Consider the following 21,453-nt stretch of genomic DNA (forward strand, 5'->3'; position numbering starts at 1 on the left):
GAACATCCCTGGTGGTCTGAGTTTGATCTGTGAAGCCTACAGCACAAGGCGGTAAGCAGGCTCCGGAAAATTGTTTCTGACCACCATACACATGCCCTGGCACAGATGCACCTGCACACATACACAGAGTAATAATAATAAATAAATTTGATTTTTTTTTAAATAAAAGAGACCCAGTACTTGGAAAGCACAGGAAGGTTGAACTCTGTTCAAGGCCAGCTTCCTCTATAATGTAAGTTTCACGCCAGCCAGGGATACCCATGGAGAGCTCATCTCAAAAACAACCAAACAACCAAACAAGAAAGGGGGGAGGGGATGGGGAAGTGCATAGGAGTTAAAAGCGTGTACCACTCTTACAGGGGACCAGAGTTTGAAGCCCAGCACCTACCAATGCCAGGCCTGTAACTCCAGATCCAGGAGAATTTCATGTCTCTGGAATTTCCTATCCACAGACACACATACATCACTCATAAGCATACACAGACAGAAACATGAGACCCTTTTTCCGGAGGAAACGACAACGGAGAAACAGCCGATGCTCTGCAGTGCACTGTGCTGCTAAGGCTTATCACTTGGTAAGTTAGCTGTAATCAATATATATATATATATATACATATATATATATACATATATATGTATATATATACATACATATATATATACATACATATATATGTGTATATATATATACATACATACATATATACATATGTATATATATATATATATATGTGACTCCTGACATTATCAGTTTACAGTGGGCTTATTGAGACTTAGACCCACCATAAGTTAGAGAACATCTACTATCTGTTTTCAAGTGCATGTATTCATACCCATATTAAAGTTTATTTTATAAACAAGACACAGTAAGATACTAACCAAAACAACTAATGGTAAATTAGTGTGATCCAAGTTACGTCAGTGTGACGTCTTCCTCTTACTACCCTAGCGTGTCTTACTGTATCATCCTTGTAATGATGTGGATGGTACAATTTCACAGCCGGCTGTAGGACATGAAGCAGGTCCATGGATTTGGTGGGGGCATTCTATGGTAAAACAAGTATTTCAACTCAGGTATGTCTCACCAAAGCTGGTGACCAGTGTGGACTCTGTCTTTATCTGTGTCAGAGGCATGCACCTCAGTCTGGAGTTGCCTAGGATAAGAGCAAAGGAGAGTGACCCTATCCTAGGAGCCAGCGTAGGTCTGTCTAGCTTCAAATGCTGCCTCGGAGAACACTCATGCTGGTGCCACCTTCACCAAGCCTAGCTTGGTCTTTGCAGGCTTTGTTCTTTAGACCTGCTCTGTCAAGCGTGCTCATCTCCTCCCTTCTCCTGTTCCCTGGAGCACATCCTTCAAGACTTAACAGAAATTGCCTAGAGCACACATGCATGAGCTATTCCTTTAAGTCCTGGGCTCTCCAGAAGCAGCTAGAAAGAAGAGACAGGTGCACTGCCAACAACAGGCCATGAAATTGGACTATGAACAGCAAAGACCTTTAAAATCTTGTTAAAGCTGCCTTGTGGGGGACACGTTAAGCCCCAAGAAGAGGAAATGCAAGTTTCTTATTGACTATAAAACAAAACCATTGAGTTTACTTGGACAATGCTTTCTAGGGGGTTGGCCCAGTAAATATGTTGATAGTATTTACTTAGGAGTCTTTCTCATCTCTAATCTTAAATTGTTAAATCAAGAATGAGAGATTTTACATCTTAAAAATCTCTTTCTCCAAACACTTTTATACATTTGAAAGTTGTAACTCCAGCCAGTGTGTAAATTTGTGAGTCTTAGAAACTCATTTCTCAAGAACTCATGTGTCCAGCCAGTAAAACAGTGCAGATTACTAGCTGTAGTGTTTTGAACACAAATGGCTCTGTAGACATGGAGTAGCTATGGCCTTTTAGGAGAAAGTGAGTTATCAGGAATGAATGGGCTTTGAGCTCTCTCTCTCTCTCTTTCTCAATCTCTCTCTCTCTCTCTCTCTCTCCCCCCCCCGGCCCCCCCACCTGTGGCTCAGGGTGTAAAGCTCTCAGGGACTGCCCCTGCACATAAGTGCCACCATGCTTCCCTCCATGATAATAATGAACTAAAGCTCTGAAACTGTAAGCAAGTCCCTGATTAAGTTCTTTCTTCTGCAAGACTCATGGTGTCTCTTTGAAGCAATAGAACAGTGACTGAGGCACTAGGAGACGTCCAATCAGGAGGGCCACAGCAACACATGCTCCTCCTCCCTGTCATTTTTCTTTGCTCAAGACGTTCAAGAACATTAAAAATTCAGAGCCAAAAATGCTGGGTCAAGCCTATAATGCCAGCACTCTGAGGCTGAGGCCAGGGGAAATCCTCACGTGTTAGAGTCAAGCTAACTTACATAACAAGTTCCAGGACATCCTGGACTACAAGAGTAAAATTCTGTCCTAAAAAAAAAAAAAAAAAAAATCAAATTTTACATAACCATCTTGATTTCAGGTTTCCAAATTCCGATTTCAGGGATACGTTAAATAGACACTCTTTACTGAGCAGACACAGGCATTCTGGAACACAAAGGTGTGACTGCACTGTCCCACGTACAGTAGAAAACGTGGAGCAGTTCCTCCCTGTATTCACTCCCATCCTTCTGTGCGGCCAGCGAGTCAATTCTGCCATCTGCTTCCTCTCCTCAGGGCAAAGCTAACTTCCAAAATGCCTCCCTCTCAAAACTACAGCCACCTAAATAAGACCACACGTGCTGGAGTAGATGGGGGAAATGTCACAAGGCCCTGCCTGCAGAAGAGGGGCTGCAGGTGATTCATTGATATCTGCATCAGAAGGAATTGGTCTTCTCTAGGGAAGAGGTCTGGATAGGTTATTCAGTTGCAAGTGGTCAATATGTACACATTGGAGCAACACTAAATAGACTCGGCAAGCTGTAGAGTAGGGGGGGAGTTAGTGTGTGTGTGTGTGTGTGTGTGTGTGTGTGTGTGTGTGTGTGTGTGTGTGAGAGAGAGAGAGAGAGAGAGAGTGTATGTGTGACTGTGTGAATACATGTGAGAGATAGTGTGTGTGTGTGCGTGTGTGTAGATATGTGTGTGAGAGTATGTGTCTTGTGTGAGTGTGTAGGTATGTGGGAGTGTATATGAGTGTGTGTATATGTGTATCTGTGAATGTGTACATGTGTGAGTGTGTATGTCTGTGTGTGAGTGTGTGTGTATCTGTGACTGTGTATGTGTGTGAATATATGTATGTCTGTGTGTGTCTGTGTGAGAGTGTATGTGTGACTGTGTGAGTACATGTGAGAGATGTGTGTGTGTGTCTGTGTAGATATGTGTGTGAGAGTGTGTGTCTTGTGTGAGTGTGTAGGTATGTATGAGTGTATATGAGTGTGTGTATATGTGTATCTGTGAATGTGTACATGTGTGAGTGTGTGTGTATCTGTGAATGTGTACGTGTGTGAATATATGTCTGTGTGTGTGTGTGTGTGTGTGTGTGTGGTGTGTGTGAAAAACAATAATCAAACAAGAGGTCGCGAGTAGGAGAGGGAACCAGGAGACATGGGAGGAGTTGGAAGGGAAAAACAGAAGAGATGGAAATGTATACAGTTCTCCAAAAAATCCTTGTAAAAATTGAATAGGTTCTGGGAGATGGCTCCGTGTCTAAGAGCACTGGCTGCTCTTCCAGAGGACACAGGTTTGATTCCAGCACCCACAGGGCAGCTCACAGTCACCTTTACCTCCATTCTCAGAGGTTCCCACACCCTCTTCCAGCTTCAAGGGGGGGGGGCTGCATGCACGTGGTACACTGACATGCATGCAGGCAAAACACCCACGCATGAGACCCTATGTCAACCATGAAAGAAAAGAGAGGGGTGGTAGGGGAGAAAGGATCCAAACACAGACAGCCCCAACCAGTCAGCAAGACATCATGTCTCTAGCTGCATATGTAGCAGAAGATGGCCTAGTCGGCCATCAGTGGAAAGAGAGGCCCATTGGTCTTGCAAACTTTATATGCCTCAGTACAGGAGAACGCCAGGGCCAAGAAGTGGGAGTGGGTGGGTGGGGGAGTGAGGGGGGGTATGGGGGACTTTTGGGATAGCATTGGAAATGTAAATGAAGAAAATACCTAATTTTTAAAAAAAGCCAAAATGGAACAGAGTGTGGGTTTGCTTCTGACAGCCAACGTCCTTCAGCCAGCAGCCTGAAGGTAGCTCAGAAACATGAAGGACCACTGAACTGAGACTCTGACGCTTAGCCTGGACACTCTACCCCAGCCTTGTCCCCAGGGAAGGATTCCGTGTCACAAGGCGGCCAACATTTTTCACCACAGCTGCGAATGCACACAGCCATCCCGTGTGGATTAACTGCTGGACACTGAGCGATCCAGACTCTCTCTCTTCGTCTTTGTGTCAACTGAAGCTTCCAGGTGGGGGAGACAAAAGTCACATCTCCATATAAAGGCTCCTCCAGACCGATTGACTGATTAGAACTCCCACTTTTGTTACAAGCTGGAATGTTGCAAATCCAGAGCCAAAATTATCTGAGACCAGCTTGTCCCTTTGCCCACCCATCTCTGACTTAAAGATCTAATTATCAGGTCACATTTTTCTGGAATGTATTAACTTAGCAGATCACTGGCTTCTATCATCTAAAACTGAGAATGTCTTATCAGGTGGCATCTGAAAATGCAAAAGGAGTGTTTTGAGGTCTGCAGATACCCTCCTACCCAGCATGCCTATGGAGTGCCTGAAAGCACTCTGATTGGTGGCTTGTTCTTGTTCTGTAACTATTAAAGGCTTTATTATACAAACCTTCCCCACATTGGAACACATTATTCAGGACAACCTGACTCTGCCTCCCTGGGTCACCACCATTCCGAATTGGCTCCAGCATACACGCTCTCAGGTTCCCTTTGAAGTGAGAGATGGTTTCACTGAACAGCTAGCGGCACTCAGGTAAGCATCCAGGTTACTATTATTGGTTTATTAGAAACGATGCAAAGGTGAACAGGCAAATGCAGTCACACAGTGGGGGAGGGATTAGGCGGAGGGTCACCCACACCTCCCCAGACTCTTCTAGAAATGTTATCTTTCCAGAACACAGGGGCCTTAGCCAACCCATTCGCTCCTGCATTTCACTGTTGGAGGAATGTGACAGAACGCTGTTATCTTTTCAACATGTTTTTTGGCAGTGTTGAGGCCCCATACTAGGTCATTCTCTTGGTGTGAGCTTAAATATGACCAAATAGTTTCATATGAATGACAGATGACACTCGTGTCTTACCCTTAGGAATGCTGTGTCTGGAGTCAGGAACAAAGACCAAATGTGTTTTGTATATGGAGCAGGTGGCTGACAAAGCTGGCATCAGGTTCATTGAAAACACTTGAAACGTGATTCTCTTTAAGACTGGTTGGGAAAAAGAAAGATATGGGACTGGAAGACAGGGGGTGTATGGGAAGGAGAGGGGGAACAGAGCATGATAAACTTATTAACCAGCAAAATTTAAATAAGTAGACAAGATGGTTTTTCTGAAAAATAATAGACAGTGCCGCAATTCACTTAAGGAGAAATAAACAAACAGCCTTAAACAGAGCAGTTGACATGAAAGAAATAGGAATGGTTAAAAGAAAAAAAAAACCAAAAGAATGAAAAGAGAAAAGAAAACATAAAGGTCCTTCAAGTGAGTGGGAACTTTAGGTAGCTTTGTCAGTGGTCAGGGAACAGAAACACAGCTGCACACTACCCCACACTGAGGCACTCCCCTAGATTTTTCAGGGCCCCCAACTCAGGCCAAACTACAATGCACAGCTTGGACACTGGAAAGGATCTCAGGACAAAAGGGATGGAGTGATGCAGAATTGGAAATGTTATTGAAGAGATTTTAATATAGGCTTCAGCGCTGGGAGAAAGACCCTTCTAAGTGGCAGTATGTGTTTCCCAGAGGAGAGTAGGGGAAAATAACAATGGACTCAAGTGTGGGCACAGACTCTTCTTCTGAGAGGGTATTAGCCATAGAAACCATTTTGGTGACTCTCAAGTTTCATCTCAAGAGGGTTCTAGGAAGCCCTCTCTCCACCCTTCTCTATAAGAAAGATACATAAGGTGGCTCTTGAGATGTCTTGGATAGAATTAGTCTGACAAGGCAGAACCAGGAACCACTAAGTTTGCACAAGGAGTTTAGCAGAAGCCCTTTCCCTGCAGACAGGACTTCTGGGGAGAGTCCTAGAAAACTGCAGTTTTATGGCTGCCACCGAGAAAAAGGTCTCAAGCAGTTCGTGGTGGCTCTGAGGTTTTCCTTGCTTACTAGAGGTTTCAACCAGGTTAACAGTTTCACTTCAGTGCGACAAGGAGCATTCATGTAAAACAGTGGTGGCTGTCCCTTTGAAATGTGTTTCCAGCCGGGCATGATGGTGCACACCTTTAATCCCAGCATTCGGGAGGCAGAGGCAATCAGATTTCTGAGTTCGAGGCCAGCCTGGTCTACAGAGTGAGTTCCAGGACAGCCAGGGCAATACAGAGAAACCCTGTCTCAAAAAAAAAAAAAAGTAAAGAAAAGAAGAGAAGAGAAGAGAAGAGAAGAGAAAAGAAAAGAAAAGAAAAGAAAAGAAAAGAAAAGAAAAGAAAAGAAAAGATGTGTTTCCATCACTGTGACAAGATGGCTGGCAGACATTCCTTAAGGGAGACGGGGTTTGTGTCTGCTGGTAGCTCAGAGATCTGGTTCCATAGTGGCAGAGAGAGCGTGGCAGAGGACAGTTCACATTATGGCAGCCAGGAAGCACGGGGGTAGGGGGAGAGCCATCACCTAAGTTTCTTCCTCAATGGCTACTTTTGAAAAGCGTTGGTCAGAGCCGGCCGGTAGTGGCTCACGCCTTTCTTTAATCCCAGCACTTGGGAGGCAGAGGCAGGCAGATTTCTGAGTTCAAGGCCAGCCTGGTCTACAAAGTGAGTTCTAGGACAGCCAGGACAAGAAGAAGAAGAAGAAGAAGAAGAAGAAGAAGAAGAAGAAGAAGAAGAAGAAGAAGAGGAGGAGGAGGAGGAGGAGGAGGAGGAGGAGGAGGAGGAGGAGGAGGAGGAGGAGGAGGAGGAGGAGGAGGAGGAGAGAAGAAGAAGAAGAAGAAGAAGAAGAAGAAGAAGAAGAAGAAGAAGAAGAAGAAGAAGAAGAAGAAGAAGAAGAAGAAGAAGAAGAAGAAGAAGTGAGATCATAGGGTGGCTACTTGAATATGATTATGGCTACAGGAAGTAATAAGAGCTGCACAAGAGGGCAAGGACATTTTCACTGTAAACCAAGTCTTAAAAAAAAAAAAATCAACGATTCCCAGAACATTGCGGTTTTGAAACTGGGAAAGGAGTAGTGTGTCCTTGAAGATCATAGGAACTTGCACTAAGCACGGTTTACAGCTATCAAAACATTCACATTTGAAATATGGCTCTGCAAGAGGTGTCCTGTCTTATGTGACTTCACGGGGGACTGTTTATCCTGTTGTAATTTTTTTATTGAATTATTTTCTCACACAGTATATTCTAATTACAGTCTCCCTTCTCTCTAAACCTCCCAGTTCCTCCCCACCTCTCCTTTCATCCTGATCCACCCCCTTTCTGTCTCTCATTAGAAAAATAAGCAGGCTTCTAAGGGAAAATAGTAAAATACAATACAATATAATATAATAAAATGATATGCCATCATATAACAAAAGCTAACACACTGGAAAGGACAAAGCAAACAGGCAGAAGGAAAGAGGCCAAGAGACGTCGTAAGAAACAGATACAGAGATCCATTCATTTGCACACTCAGGAATCCCATAAAAACACGAAACTGGAATCTATAATATGTATGCAGAGGTTCTGTAAGGAAAATAGAAATAAACATAATAGCGTATGCGTAAATAAAGCAAAAGTTAAAAGTAAGTTAGGAAAATTCTAAAGCCTTAACATATTCTGAAAGGAGACTCAATAGTTCCAGGATGAGAGGCCCCTCAGCCCTCCATCCCCCTTCGGTCCCCCAGGAAGAGAGCCCCCCCTCCAATCCCCCTTCAGTCCCCATCTTTCTGCCCTCCCTGCCCAATCAGGATTGATCACCTGGCTGCTACTATGGTGGAGCTCAGGTTTTGACATGGTAGGAGTTTCTCATTCTCCCTCCATGGCCACACTCTGGAGAGAGCTCACTGTGCACAGAATAATTACTGTTGTTGCTGTTGTTTTAATTTAGTTCTTTTTATTTCTCCTCCAATCAATTTTGTAAGGATTAGGCCTCAAAAACTATAGCCACCACATCAAACTTTGTAAATTGCTGATATAAGGTTATTCCAATTTTTCCCTCATGATTTAAAAAAAAAAAAAAAAGCCTTCCTACATTATGTGTGATAGGCACTTTTTTACACCCTCAATTGATTGTATAATTATCTAATTCTCAATTTTACTTGAAAATGTCTCACTTTCCCCCACTTTTTCGCTAATAATCGCTTATAATATGTTGACCAGTTTTCCTGTTTCTGACTGTTGTAACTGGTATTGATAGCTTGATATCTTCACCACCTCCTTGTTTCCATTTTTCTCCGGCTCACTGTACTGCTCTCTGCCCTTGACCTGGGTAACTCGTTCATTTGGTCTTTTTCCTGGCACCGAGACCTTGCAGGTCTTCCATTTCCTGCCCATCTTAGTGCATGTGCCACCAACGTCAGAACCGTTCAGTCACAATGCTACTTAATAACTGCATTTACATATATACGTATTTCCTTCTTGACAAAATCTGATGGCATGTTCAAGGCTCAATATAAAGTGCCTTCATCATTATTTACTGCCAAATACTTTACGTTTTCATTCTTATTTACATTTAAATGAGGAATTTGCAAGTTGTCTAGATTTCCTTTGTGACTCCGTATGGTATTTGAGCGACTCTTTGTCTTCATGTGCTCTTGAAGATAATGAATTGCTCTTTGTTTCTTTGAGGTCCACCCCACCCCTTACTTTGCTGGGGTTTCCATTTGATATAGATATTGACGGCTGGAGACATGGTTCAACTCTTAAAAGCTCTTGTAGAAGACCTGGGTTCAATTCCCACCCTTTGCATGGTGATTCACTATAGTCAGTAGTCAGTAACCCCAGTTTCAATGTCAGGAGGCCCAATGCCTCCTTCTGGACACCAAGGGAACTGCACTCACAGGGTGCACAAGCAGGCAGGCAGCCAGGCAGCCAGGCAGCCAGGCAGCCATACACATTAAGTTTAAATAAATAAATATTTGAAAAGCATAGATTAGGTACATACCGATGTTTTTATTCTTCTGTTCCATACATTTTAGCTGACCTTTCACATTCTCTCAACTCTACTCTCCTTGGGTTCTAAAAGAGCTCTTTAACCTGATCTTCTAGCTCCGTAATTGACTTCAGATTTAGATTCCTCCACTAGTTTTTTTCCTCTGAACACCTGTTCCTCTGTACATTTTCTGCTTCTACCTTATCACCCTGTAATGATGCTCAGGTTTGATGCTGCTCTGTATCGTCTGTTGCCTTTCCCCTTTCTTATACAATGATTCTCAGAGGTTGTATCACTCCCTCTCTCTCTCTCTCCCTCTCTCTCTCTCTCTCTCTCTCTCTCTCTCTCTCTCATACACACACACACACACAGGTCACGTACTGCTTTAGATTGTCTATTATTTTTATGGTATTGTTTCTGAAAGGAAATAGTACAATTCCAAGATTTAGCTTGTACCATTGGTAGTGAATTTATGGACCTGAAAAGACTCTTTAGTGCTCAGAACATCTGTTTTGACCTGCCGTCTTCCATTCCCATTCCCTCATAAGCATAATTACCTCAAGTGACTCCTCCTGCCTTCCACGAAAACAATTTTATGAAAGGCTCTTTCCACTTACGATCTCGTCGTCTAGACTAGGTGAGATCTGGAAACCCTAGACATTGCTGTAAAGACTATGGCTTCCTACAGGAGCTTAGGGAAAGAGGCAAAGAACAGTGAACATCCCAGAATGCACCAGACTGTCCCATACAATGAAGTACCATCTCAAACAAAATGGTAGTAGTGTCCTTGTAGGTAGTGATGAGGAAATAAAGTTTAGATGTGCCTCGTTCATTTGCACTGGTTGGGTTTCTTTTCTACTTTCAAAGGGCTCTGATTATGACTCATGCCACCAAAATCTCTCCTTAGTAATGAATGATGATGTGAATTTTGTCCAATTTTTGTGACAAGGTAACAATTGATGCTCTAATGATGTCACTATTAGGGATCTCGCTATATATCTCTGTCACTCTGTCTCTCTGTCTCTGTCTCTGTCTCTGTCTCTCTCTCTCTCTCTCTCTCTCTCTGTGTGTGTGTGTGTGTGTGTGTGTGTGTGTGTGTGTGTGAGTTTCCTTAAAGGGTGTTCCTCCCATGATCTACAGATTTACAAGGCCTCTTAGGATTTGAATACAAAACTCAAATATTAAATGCTTGCTGCCAAGCTAGGCAGCTATGGCACATGCCTTTAATCTCTGATTTCTAGCCAGCCTGGTCTACAGGGTGAGTTCTAGATCAGCCAGATCTACATAGAGAAACCCTGTCTCTAAATTCAAAAGAAAGGAAGAAAGAGAGAAAGAAAGAAAGAAAGAAAGAAAGAAAGAAAGAAAGAAAGAAAGAAAGCAAGCCAGATGGTGGACTTTGGGGAGTCAATTGGACCATGAGGGCCCTGGCTCCACCTGTGGGTTGATCCACTGGTAGATGACCTTATTAGTAGGTGGGAAGATGAAGAAGCAGGGCCTAGTTAGCAAGTAGGTAACTGAGACACGGGTTTTTTTTTTTAAAGGTATTTTCTTCATTTACATTCCAAGTCCCCCATACCCTTCCCCCCACTCCCACTTCTTGGCCCTGGCGTTCCCCTGTACTGAGGCATATAAAGTTTGCATGACCAATGGGCCTCTCTTTCCACTGATGGCCGACTAGGCCATCTTCTGTTACATATGCAGCTAGAAACACGAGCTCTGGGGGCGGGGGGTTATTGGTTAGTTCATATTGCTGTTCCACCTATAGGGTTGCAGATCCCTTTAGCTCCTTGGGTACTTTCTCTAGCCCCTCCATTGGGGGCCCTGTGATCCATCCAATAGCTGACTGTGAGCATCCACTTCTGTGTTTGCTAGGCCCCGGCATAGTCTCACAAGAGACAGCTATGGGATAGCTTTCCCCTATCCTCTTCTCTCTTTGTCTATCTCTCTGTTTCCTGGCTACTATGAGATAAGCAGTTTTCTCTACTGTGCCATCATGCCTTTAATGATGCCTAGCCTCATCCATACTCCCAGGTCAGTGGAGCCAGCTGCCATGGTTTGAATGTACTCAGCCCAGGGACTAGTACTAAGAAGGTGTGACCCTGTTGGAATAGGTGTGTCACTGTGGGTGTGGGCTATAAGACCTTCATCCTAGCTGTCTAGAAGTCAGTATTTTGATAGCATCCTTTAGATGAAGATGTAGAGCTCTCAGCTCAGCCTGCACCATGCCTGCCTAGGCGCTGCCATGCTCCCCCTTGATGATAATGGACTGAACCTCTGAACCTGTAAGCCAAGCCTCAACCAAATGTTGTTTTTGTAAGAGTTGCCTTGGTCATGGTGTCTGTTCACAGCAGTGAAACCCTAACTAAGACACCAGCCAACCTTGGACTGAAACCATGAACCAAAATAAGTATTTTCATTTTTATTCTTCCTTTTTTAATGTGTGCATGTAAGTGCATTTATGTGTGGGCATACATCCAAAGACCAGTGTTGATATCTCTACTCTATTTACTCTATCTTTACTCTATTGCTCTTCCAACTTATTCATTGAGACAAGGTCTCTCTATCAAACCCAGAGCTCACCGAGATAGCTAGTTTGGTAGCCAGCCTGCTCTAGCCATTCCCAGTATTTGCTTTTTGACCCTGAAAAATTACAGATGTGTGACCATATCTACCCAGCATTGACATGGGGTCTGAGGTTTTCAACTCTGGTTTTCATACGTGCACTACACTTCGACTCTGAACCATTTCCCAGGCTCAAAATATCCTTTTAAAGTTAGATTTCTTGCCATGACAATAATAATCTAAGACTCCACCTCTCAAAGGCTTTATGAATTACTAGTCAAGCCATCTTGGGGACCAAACCTTTAACAAATGTGCCTTAGGGGACAGTCACCATTCAAACGATTTTAGAATTGCAGAAAAGTTGCATAAGATGCTCACACATCCCTTATACAGTTTCAGACAGCAGTAACACCTGTTCAAACAGCAGTGTTCAAATCATAAATATAATACTGATGTGTCGGAGGCTATCCACCAAACTGCAAACTTAATTCTGATTTCATACGCTTTTTCGCAAATGTCCCTTTTCTATCCCCACATCCAGTTCGATTTATACTGCATTTGTGAATAGTTGTCACGTTTTCTTCCTCTCCTTCCCTCTGACAGTAACTTGTCATCATTTTTCGTGATCGTACATTTTGAAAGATGGCCCATAAGATGGGTCAGTGGGGAAAGGGCGCTCGTCTAATTACCTGAGTTTGATACCCAGGTCGCACAGGGTGGCAGGAGAGAACCTAGTCCTGGAGGTTGTCCTCTGACCAACATAGGCACACCTTAGTGATTTCCCCATCCCTCGCCAATTAAATGTAATACAAAACTTTAAGAGTGAAGCAAATTTGTGACAGTTCATACATTTTGGAAGATGGTGCCAGATATTTTGTAGAATGCCTGTCAAATTTCTTCTACCTCCCATCTCCCTGAGTACATTGACATGGTTATTTTTCTCAGGAATATCCCAGAACTGGTGTGCCCTTCTCAACTCAGCAGGCCTGAAGCAGGACTTGCCCTGATGTTCTGAAGACATTAACCTTGAATCACGAGGTGTGGTGAGATCTATTGATCTTCTCCATTGGAAAATGACTTTTTTTTTCCATTTTGAAAGTTGAAATTACGCTGGTAGAAAGACATTCTTGTTTATTCTCAAACCTGGACCCACTGTCCTTGAAATTCATTGCAATCACTTTTTTAAAAGCTTTATTATTTTTAAGCATATGCAGTTATGAGTGCCTGAGTGTGGGTATGTGCACTGGAGGGTAAACACTCATGGAAGCCAGGAAAGGGAGTTGGAGCCCCTGCAGCTGGAGTGGCAGGCAGTTGGGAACCACCCACTATGGTTCTGGGAACGAAACCCAGGACCTCTTCAAGAATGGTACATAGTCTTGACTGCTGAGCCAACCTCAGACTCAACAGATCTTAGCTACTGCAATTATTATTACCCAGCCACTCTGCATTCTCTTTACTCTGACTGTTGCTTAGAGTCCTCCTGCAGTAGACAGCTATTTCACCTCTGTCACAGTACAATGTACTTGTTTATTTTTATCAGAATAGACTGACAGGTTTTTAATTTATTTTGGCTATATCCACCACCAGTGATCCCCCAATGTGTGACTTGCACTTTAGTAACTTGGAATTCTTACAGGTTAGGTTTCTGACCTGACCTCTGGTTCCTTCCTTCCTTCCTTCCTTCCTTCCTTCCTTCCTTCCTTCCTTCCTTCCCTCCCTCCCTCCCTCTCTCTCTCTCTCTCTCTCACTCCTCGCTTTTTCTTTCTTTCTTTCTTTCTTTCTTTCTTTCTTTCTTTCTTTCTTTCTTTCTTTCTTTCTTTCTTTCCTTCTTTCTGTAATTCCTAAGCCTTGTAAGGTGCTCTAGGATCTTCTCACGCTCCATGTCAAAGTTCCAGAGTGAACCAAATGCTTCTCCAAGGAACTCTGATTCTCTTTATTGGAGAGTTTTGAAATCACGATCTGGATACTGGGTATTGTTATTGTAGACTAACTCAGAGATCAGAGCTTGGGAATACATTTGTGTGCAAACCCTTGCATAGGTACAAACTTACATCTGCGCGTATATTTTGAAGATATGTGCCTATATTGACAGCTCTAATTCAAATCAAATTCCACAAGGCTCTTTTGAATAGAAGCATCCATTTTCTTTCTTATAACTCATTCCTCCTAAAATATGTCCCATCTGGCTCTTTAAAGGGCACATTTGTCTTTCTCTGGATTAAATCATTCAGAACTCAGGTTGCCCTTCCTATGTTTGGAATAAAGTTTGAGATCTTGCAAGCCGCTTTCTGCGTTCCATTTCCTCCCCTTGGCTGTATCTTTTTTTCCTTCTAGTAAGATAATTGGACATGTCTACTTTTATCATTTCATTTACTCTCCATAACACCTTGTTATCAATCCCTCTTTTAAAAACTACTGTTCAGTGGTCCCTCTAAGGACCAACTAAGGAAATTAAATGTTGTAGTGGTTTGAATGAGAATGTCCCCGTCAGCTCAAACATTTGACTTGGTCCCTGGTTGGTCACACTGACTGGGGAGGTTGAGAAGTACAGCCTTCTTAGAGGAAGTGCGTCACTGGAGGCTGGCCACATGCTCAGGGTTGAGATCTCTCCTCTTGGCGCTCTGTGCTGCCTGTGGTACACTGCTACTCCTCCCTCTCAGATGACCTCTTAGCCCTCTGACTTAACCCCTGACAGAAATAAACTTCCTTCCATCCACTGCTTTGGGTCATGGTGCTCTATCACAGCAACAGGAAACGAACTAACACAGCCGACTTACTGTATTATTTAGAGCACAAAATGTCTGCACATGCAAACATATGGCACAGATAAAGTTTTTGTCTCAAAACTTTTGATCATTGGTTAGTTGAACACACTGTGAGAGGGCCAATGGATGTGGAAGATTGGCTGTACTCACAGTGGCCCAGTCTCCTCTTTAGCTTACTTTATCTGGTTTATTTTTCCAAATCATTTGAGTTTCTTTCTTCCTTCCTTCCTTCCTTCCTTCCTTCCATCCATCCATCCATCCATCCATCCTCCCTTCCTCCCTTCTTTTTTTCTTTCTTTTTTTCCCCTGGTTTTAGAGCTTTATTGTAGGAAGGTAAGGAGAAAGAAGGTAGAAAGAGGGAGGCCATCCATGGCCATGTGGGGGGCGGGGGAGAGAGGAGGGCTAGAGATGAGAGTAAAGAAGGTGAGAGCTTAAAGAGCTTTTCTTAACCTTTTAATTTTATGTATGCAGGTATTTTGCCTGTAGGACTGTACCCTGTATGAGTGCAATGTCCATGAAGGCCAATAAAGGGCATCAGATCCCCCAGGGCAGGAGTTATAGATGGCTGTGAGCTATCATGTGGTGCTCGAATTGAACTTGGATCTTCTGGAAATATAACCAGTACCCTTAACCACTGAACTATCTCTCTAGTCCCTGAATTTATTTTTTATCTTGGTGTTTGTAGTAATCTTAATGTTTTAGAAATATTTCTTGCCAAGCAAAACATCCTCTTTAGGACCCACAATTGTTTGTAACGTCTTAGTATAAGTTTATAAGCTGGGTGACCCTCTTGAATTTGATCTGCAGAAACCACACTACAAAATCCCTCTGTGGACATGACACTAATCTTGCAAGTTAGAATTCATGAATATATGCAATAACAGGCTTCAGGTTTCCTTGGTCAGAGATAATTATCACTTTATAGACTGCAAACGCCAAGTACTTTGCTTGCTCACGGATGGCTGATTGCAGATAAGAATTTGTAGGGGAAGTTACATTCCTGAAGACATAAACAACTCACACTTTTTAAAAAGCACAAGTCTTTGCTCAGCTACAGTAAAAGACTGTAAGTTCTAAATTCTACCATTATTTCAACATTTCAAGAGAGTCAGGCTTCATGGTGTAGGTCTACAATCCCAATTACTTGGGAGACAGAGGCAGACAGGTAAGGAAGGCAGGGAGGACAGATGGGAGAGGAGGAGGCAGGATGAGAAGGCAGAGGAGAAGGGGCAAGCAGAAAGAGAGGCATTGAGGAGGATTCAGACCAGGAGAGAAGGCAGGAAAGGGAGGGAGTGGGGAGGAAGCAGTCACGGGGGGTTGGGGAGTGGGGGTGGATTCTGACTCCTGAACAAATCTGATTTGTCCAAGGCAGCTGCACATCTGATCATTGCCCAGGCTTCCACTGATTAGGAAGAGTTCATGCTTGTATATCCACTGCTGATGGAACTGGTTCCAAACTCAAGAGTTCAGCTAGACACCAGCTGCCTTCGAGCTTGGAAAGGCATCCTGAAGTCTATCAGAAGAGAGTAGAAAACTGCTATGGTCATCCATCTCTCCATCCTCAACCTCCTTTGATATGAAGAAACATAGCAGATGAGCACAGGCAGGGTGAACAATGGACACACCTCAACCTTGGCTGCTAACCAAGAGAGAAAGTCCTGAGGAGTCAGCATAGGTACATCTACAGTCATGCATGCCCTGGTCTCGGAAGCAGCAGGCACCCTTGGGCATAAAGAACACAGCATACTTTTTGCACGTGGTGGCTACAGCAGCTGGGAGACACTGGTGGTAGCTTCTGTTCAGATCAGTTCCATTCTTGTCCCTACGAAGGATGCCATTTCTTCTGAAAGAGCAAGGTGTAATACTGTCACCTGCTACCTCCAAACCGTGACCTGGGGAGCGTGCAGGAGCTGTCCCAGGGTGACCAGTCTAAGTCTGCATGTTTTGTCTTTGTTCCTGTTTTGAGTGAACATGTGACTCACAGCTGACCCTTTAATATTTTAACAGATGAGAAAACCTGACATTTGGCAATCAATCAGGTGAGGAGCCAACACAAATCCACAGCACCATGAGCTTCCATGGCACTGTCCTGAAATGCGTGTCGTAACAAAGTGTCCTTGGTCTGGATGTCATCTGCCTCACTGGAATGTGTTAGGTGGGACCTGACCAGGAACTCTCACCTTGCTGCAGAATCCTGCTATGGTATGACGTTGTTGAATGACTCACAGAACTATCATGGGTAACTAACATACTACTTCCTATACAACATAAGGATTTCAAGATGGTTTTCCTGACTTCCCCCATTGCACTTTTCAGGCCTTTCTTGTGCATTTGACTTTAGCACGGACTAGGCACACTGGACAGCACCTATACTGTTTTGTACAAAATATACCATTATCAACCCCAAAATGAAACCATGTAGATGGGCACAGGAGAAAAGCACACATTCCTATGAGTGGGGCAAGTAACAGGTCCAGATGTGCAGAGTCTTAGCAATATGACTTTTAAAAATGAAGTTGTTGTGGGTTTTTTTGTTTTTTGTTTTTTTAAGATAAGCAAGGCCGTAACTTTTTTCCAGGAGCTCTTTATCCTGAAGGAATATGAAGCCAGCAGTCAAGTTAGTTATGTACAAAGAAATATTATTGTGAAAATTAATAAAAGTGAAGTAGAATTGATTTTCTTTTACTTCCAATTCCTCTAAAAAAGTTTTATAAAGTGATTTTTATTAGATATTTTCTTTTTTTTTTTTTTAATGCTGGATCTGAATGTAATTTGTCAAATCGAACATCAAACTTTTTATACAGAAGAAAATAGGGAAGTTGGGTGACACAAAGAGGTTATTGGATTCTTACACAAAACAGAGGAATACAAACATGGAAAAACTGGCAGGAACCAACTGGGGTAAAACTCAATGTTAACAACTGGGATCAAAAACAGCTCCACCTAAGGTCCACTTAATCTTCATGCCCTTGCCATAGTTCCTACTCTAGTTGACCTTTCCCCTAGGCTATTGTAAATACTTGTGTATGGGTGTAACTCAGCTACCTATAGTTCTAAGTATCTACTCTGGTTCCTCTTTAGGTCACAAACGTCCTTCTTCCTAGATAATGGTAAATTGCCGTGTAGGGCAGTAACTTAGCTATCCATGCCCAAGGTTGGATCAAGGACTGCCTAGAATCTAAACTTAGCTATATGTCAAAATATCAATCCTTAGGAGCACTTGTAATAAAGCAATATTAAGGGAAAGCACACAGATCCGTTTACCAACTAAAGCAAGGACATTGGAGCATTCTTTATACAGGATGCCACGATTCCAGGAGACTAATTTTCTGTGAACTTTTCGTCTCGGGACAGCGCCCAGGTTTTTGGGGCCTGTCGTGCTTGTCACTACTGGAATGGATGTAGCAGTTCCCCCCGTTTTTTATTTTTTAGACGAAGTTCCAGAATGTCCCGCTTTGTGGTAGCTACAGATCTCAGAAGAACTCTAAAGATGAGTGGAAACACAATGATTACTAATAAAATAATTCCAGTAATAATAGCAAGCAAGATTATATATTGAACCCAATCCAAGGGATTCCATGCACTTAGGTTATTCTTTAAATCTCTGGCCAATTCATCAATATTCCAAGTATCCAAATGGCTTCTGCTAATATCTGAAATTTCTGTTAACCTAGCCTTAACATTTGCTATATCCTGTCTCAATCTATTGCTAAAACTACCTTTTTTTAAAAAAGCATTAACCTTTGCCTCCAGTTTATCTATAACAAAATGAGAGGTATGTCGTTGCTGAGCTAAAGCTGTGGTAGATACTGCAAAAGAAGTTAAAATTGCAATTAAAGCAGTAATTCCTAAAATCAGAGCTGTAACACATCTCTTTTGGTCTAATAAATTCATTTAACCTTTTCAACATTTGAAATCCTGAATTCTCCAACCAAGGATGATTTCCTAAGTCTACAGGCAGCAAAACGTAAGCAGGTCTCTTTAACAAAATCATAACAGCAGATTCCTTGTCTAAGTTACGATCTACACAATTAGTTAATTGACAAGAATTAATTAATATGAAAAGACTTGCCAAGATTGGTGATCTTAACTCTTAAAGTTATCTAACAATATAGCATACTGGTAAGGAACACAAGCTTTCACAGCTATAGGGGAGTTGGCCTGAATGGCCAAAAACATCTTGTTCGTTCTCTGTACCAGTCCCTCTGCCTCACGAGTCAGCTTTTTTAGTGGTTTTTATTTTAAGTCAGCACCAGGTTGGTTCTCCTTGCTGTAGTCTGTGGTGGAGATAGGAAGAGTTTCTTCATTCTGCTTGCAAGTGTCTGCTCTCCCCGATTCCTCCTTCTCTGTGTGCTCAATACAGCTTTCCTGTCACCACTGTCAGGGCTCTCAGGAACTCACAGGTCAGCCTGTCACAGGAATCATTCTGGAAGCTAGCATTCTCCTGCAGCATTCTGTCCTGGGGTCCCTGCTCAGCCACCATTCTGCCACAAACCAGGCCTAATCGGCCTCCCTCAACCTGTGGGAATCAGAGGTTCAGACATATGGGCATAGAGTCAGTGGGAATTGACAGATAGACACAGACACAAGAGAGTGTGCTGGATCTGAATGTAATCGATATTTTCTTTATTTACATTTCAAATGCTATCCTGAAAGTTCCCTATACCCTCCCCCAACCCTGCTCCCCTACCCACCCACTCCTGCTTCTTGGCCCTGGTGTTCCCCTGTACTGGGGCATATAAAGTTTGCAATACCAAGGGGCCTCTCTTCCCAGTAATGGCCAACTAGGCCATCTTCTGCTACATATGCAACTAGAGACACGAGTTCTGGGGGTACTGGTTAGTTCATATTGTTGTTCCACCTCTAGGGTTGCAGACCCCTTCAGCTCCTTGGGTGCTTTCTCTAGCTTCTCCATTGGGGGCCCTGTGTTCCATCCTATAGGTGTCTGTGAGCATCCACTTCTGTATTTGCCAGGCAAGAGACAGCTATATCAGGGTCCCTTCAGCAAAATCTTGCTGGCATATGCAATAGTGTCTGGGCTTGGTGGCTGATTATGGGATGGATCCCTGGGTAGGGTAGACTCTGGATAGTCCATCCTTTTGTCTTAGCTCCAAACTTTGTCTCTGTAACTCCTTTCATGGGTATTTTGTTCCCTATTCTAAGGAGGAATGCAGTATCCACATGTTGGTCTTCCCTCTTCTTGATTTTCTTGTGTTTTGCAAATTGTATCTTGGGTATTCTAAGTTTCTGGGCTAATATCCACTTATCAGTGAGTGCATATCTAATGACTTCTTTGTGATTGGGTTGCCTCACTAAGGATGATATCCTCCAGATATCATCCATTTGCCCAAGAATTTCATAAATTCATTGTTTTTAATAGCTGAGTAGTGGAGCATGTGTTCTTATTACCAGTTGGAACATCTTCTGGATATATGCCCAGGAGAGGTATTGTTGGATCTTCCGGTAGTATTATGTCCAATTTTCTGAGGAACTGCCAGACTGACTTCCAGAGTGGTTGTACAAGCTTGCAATCCCACCAGCAATGAAGGAGTGTTCCTCCTTCTCCACATCCTCGCCAGCATCTGCTGTTACCTGAATTTTTGATCCTAGCCATTCTGACTGGTATAAGGTGGAATCTCAAGGTTGTTTTGATTTGCATTCCCCTGATGATTAAGAATGTTGAATATTTTTTCAGGTGTTTCTCAGCCCTTTGGTATTCCTCAGTTGAGAATTCTTTGTTTAGCTCTGTACCCCATTTTTAATGGGGTTATTTGAATTTCTGGAGTCTAGCTTCTTGAGCTCTTTGTATATATTGGATATTAGTCCCCTCTCAGATTTAGGATTAGTAAAAATCCTTTCCCAGCCTGTTGGTGGTCTTTTTGTCTTATTGACCGTGTCTTTTGCCTTACAGAAGATTTGCAATTTTATGAGGTCCCATTTGTCAATTCTTGATCTTACAGCACAAGCCATTGCTGTTCTGTTTAGGAATTTTTCCCCTGTGCCCATACCTTCGAGGCTTTCCCCCACTTTCTCCTCTATTAATTTCAGTGTCTCTGGTTTTATGTAGAGGTCTTTGATCCACTTAGACTTGAGCTTTGTACAAGGAGATAAGAATGGATCAATTCACATTCTTCTACATGATAACCACCTGTTGTGCCAGCACCATTTGTTGAAAATGCTGTCTTCTTTTCACTGGACGGTTTTAGCTCCCTTGTCAAAGATCAAGTGACCATAGGTGTGTGGATTCATTTCTGGGTCTTCAATTCTATTCCATTGATGTACCTGTCTGTCATTGTAACAGTACCATGCAGGTTTTATCACAATTGCTCTTTAGTACAGCTTAATGTCAGGCATGGTGATTCCCCCAGAGGTTCTTTTATTGTTGAGAATAGTTTTTGCTATCCTAGGTTTTTTATTATTCCAGATGAATTTGCAAATTGCCCTTTCTAACTCAGTGCAGAATTGAGTTGGAATTTTGATGGGAATTGCATTGAATCTGTAGATTGCTTTTGGCAGGATATAGCCATTTTTACTATATTTATCCTACCAATCCATGAGCATGGGAAGATCTTTCTATCTTCTGAGATCTTCTTCAATTTCTTTCTTCAGAGACTTGAAGTTCTTATCATACAGATCTTTCACTTCCTTAGTTAGAGTCACACCAAGGTATTTTATATTATTTGTGACTATTGTGAAGGGTGTAAGAGTGCTGTTTCCCTAATTTCTTTCTCAGCCCATCTATCCTTTGTGTAGAGAAAAGCCATTGACTTGTTTAAGTTAATTTTATATCGAGCTACTTCACTGAAGTTGTTTATCAGGTGTAGTAGTTCTCTGGTGGAATTTTTGGGGTCACTTATATATACTATCATATCATCTGCAAATAGTGATATTTTGACTTCTTCCTTTCCA

At 42.7% G+C, this 21,453-nt stretch overlaps 1 protein-coding gene across 4 annotated transcripts in view; it reads left to right on the top strand.

Moving 5' to 3' along the window:
* The window catches only part of Nxpe4 (neurexophilin and PC-esterase domain family member 4), a 250,204-nt gene that overhangs the window by 210,317 nt on the left and 18,434 nt on the right, over nucleotides 1-21,453 (top strand). For 2 of the 4 annotated variants that reach the window (XM_029481189.2, XM_085844615.1), the window contains exon 4: nucleotides 16,552-16,746. The gene's annotated coding sequence lies outside the window, so the exon portion shown is untranslated. Of the gene's footprint in view, nucleotides 1-16,078; nucleotides 16,220-16,551; nucleotides 16,784-21,453 lie in introns of those variants that run through there. The other 2 variants (XM_029481188.2, XM_085844614.1) reach the window with 2 other exon arrangements.

Source organism: Mus caroli, unplaced genomic scaffold, assembly GCF_978045245.1.
Source record: "Mus caroli unplaced genomic scaffold, Mus_caroli_1 scaffold_11, whole genome shotgun sequence".
In the NCBI taxonomy this organism is placed as follows: Eukaryota; Metazoa; Chordata; class Mammalia; order Rodentia; family Muridae; genus Mus; species Mus caroli.